This window comes from Arachis ipaensis, chromosome B1 (assembly GCF_059453495.1).
Source record: "Arachis ipaensis isolate K30076 ecotype BB chromosome B1, ASM5945349v1, whole genome shotgun sequence".
Taxonomy (NCBI): domain Eukaryota; kingdom Viridiplantae; phylum Streptophyta; class Magnoliopsida; order Fabales; family Fabaceae; genus Arachis; species Arachis ipaensis.
The window spans coordinates 51,015,763-51,018,521 of NC_142436.1; the positions used below are offsets into that span (position 1 = coordinate 51,015,763).

General features: G+C 30.8%; 1 non-coding gene across 1 annotated transcript; it reads left to right on the forward strand.

Annotated features, from left to right (window-relative positions):
• The first annotated feature begins 203 nt into the window (after window positions 1-203).
• LOC148576532 (small nucleolar RNA R71) lies at window positions 204-311 on the forward strand. The gene has a single exon (XR_015904089.1). It is a non-coding gene; the product is annotated as a small nucleolar RNA R71 (small nucleolar RNA).
• The last annotated feature ends 2,448 nt before the right edge of the window (window positions 312-2,759 follow it).

Consider the following 2,759-nt stretch of genomic DNA (forward strand, 5'->3'; position numbering starts at 1 on the left):
CCCTTCTTCATAGGCGTCCCATTACTCACAGGGTTCCTCTCAGAAGTGTACATGAACTGGTTATTAGCAACCATGTCAATGAGTTCTTGAGCTTCTGCAGACGTTTTCTTTAGGTGAATGGATCCATCTGCAGAAGTATCCAATGACATCTTTGATAGCTCAGATAAACCATCATAGAATATATCCAGGATGGTCCATTCTGAAAGCATGTCAGAAGGACACTTTTTGGTCAGTTGCTTGTGTCTCTCCCAAGCTTCATAGAGGGATTCACCTTCCTTCTGTCTGAAGGTCTGAACATCCACTCTAAGCTTGCTCAGCTTTTGAGGAGGAAAGAACTTGGCTAAGAAAGCCGTGACCAGCTTATCCCAAGAGTTCAGGCTATCTCTGGGTTGAGAGTCCAACCACACTCTAGCTCTGTCTCTTACAACAAAAGGGAAAAGCATGAACCTGTAGACTTCAGGATCTACTCCATTAGTCTTAACAGTATCACAGATCTGCAAGAATTCAGTTAAGAACTGAAAAGGATCTTCAGATGGAAGTCCATGAAACTTGCAGTTCTGCTGCATCAGAGAAACTAGCTGAGGTTTCAGCTCAAAATTGTTTGCTCCAATGGCAGGAATGGAGATGCTTCTTCCATGTAAATTGGAATTAGGTGCAGTAAAGTCACCGAGCATTCGCCTTGCATTATTATTATTTTCGGCTTCCATCTCCTCTTCCTGTTCGAAAATTTCTGTAAGGTTATCTCTGGATTGTTGTATTTTAGCTTCTTAGATTCCTTTCAGGTTCTGGATCTACTTCAACAAGAATATTCTTGTCCTTGCTCCTGCTCATATGACAAAGAAGAGGACACAGAAAAAATAATAATAATAATAATAGGGATCCTTTATACCACAGTATAGAGGTCCCTGTGTGAGTAGAAGAAAAGAAGAAGAAAATCTGAACTCAGAAAGAGAGACGGAGTTCGGATTTTTGGTGAGGAAGAGATGTTAGTGGATGAATAAATAAATAGAATAAGATGGGAGAGGGAAAATTTCGAAAATAATTTTTGAAAAAGAGTTAGTGATTTTCGAAAATAGTTTTTGAAATAGGTTAGTAATTTTCGAAAATAAAAATCAAAAATTAAAATAATTAGTTAATTAAAAAGAAATTTTTGAAAAAGAGGGAAGATATTTTCGAAAATTAGAGAGAGAGAGTTAGTTAGGTAGTTTTGAAAAAGATAAGAAACAAACAAAAAGTTAGTTAGTTAGTTGAAACAAATTTTGAAAAGATAAGAAGTTAGGAAGTTAGAAAAGATATTTTAAAATCAAATTTTGAAAAAGATAAGATAAGAAGATATTTTTGAAAAGATATGATTGAAATTAGTTTTTGAAAAAGATTTGATTTTTTTAAAATCACAATTAATGACTTGATTCACAAGAAATCACAAGATATGATTCTAGAACTTAAAGTTTGAATCTTTCTTAACAAGTAAGTAACAAACTTGAAATTTTTGAATCAAAACATTAATTGATGATATTATTTTCGAAAATTTGATATAAAAATAAGAAAAAGATTTTTGAAAAATATTTTTAAAATTTTTGAAAATAACTAAGAAAAATGAAAAAGATTTGATTTTTGAAAAAGATTTTGAAAAAGATAAGATTTTTAAATTGAAAATTTGATTTGACTCATAAAAATAACTAGATTTTAAAAAATTTTGAAAAAGTCAAATCTAATTTTCGAAATTTTAAGAGAGTAAAAGGGAAAGATATTTTTTTTTATTTTTGAATTTTTAATGATGAAGGAGAAAAACACTAAAATGATGCAATGCATGAAATTTTTAGATCAAAACAATGAATGCATGCAAGAATGCTATGAATGTCAAGATGAACACCAAGAACACTTTGAATGTCAAGATGAACACCAAGAACATATTTTTGAAAAATTTTTAATGCAAGGAAAACATGCAAGACACCAAACTTAGAAATCTTTGATGCTTAGACTCTATGGATGCAAGAATGCATATGAAAAACACCATACAACACAAAACAAGAAAACATCAAGATCAAACAAGAAGACTTACCAAGAACAACTTGAAGACCATGAAGAACACTATGAATGTATGAATTTTCGAAAAATGCAAGATGAATATGTAGTTGACACCAAACATTCAACTTGACTCAAGACTCAAACAAGAAACACAAAATATTTTTTATTTTTTTTTTTGATTTTCTAATTTTTTTTGTATTTTCTTTTAATTTTTTCAAAAATCATTTTGAAAAAGAAAAATAAGGATTCCAAAATTTTTAATATGAATTCCAGGAATCTTATGCTCTTTAGTCTAAAGCTCCAATCAAAGGGTCAGACATGGCTTAATAGCCAGCCAAGCTTTAGTAAAAATATGAGTGTAATTCATTTAATTTTAAGCCAAAACCTCAGTCTAAAAGAATTCAGACATGGCTTTACAGCCAGCCAAGCTTTAGCATGCTTCATGAAACACTAGAATTCATTCTTAAAAATTCTGAAGAAAAATATATTTTTGAAAACAATTTTTTTTTTAAATTTTTCGAAAATAAAGGAGAAAATTTTTGAAAGATTTTTGAAAAAAATTTTGAAAATAAAACAAAAAGAAAATTACCTAATCTGAGCAACAAGATAAACCGTTAGTTGTCCAAACTCGAACAATCCCCAGCAACGGCGCCAAAAACTTGGTATGCGAAATTGTTACTCAGGTTGTGAATTATTGTTCGAAATTGATTCCCTGGCGATGACACCAAAAA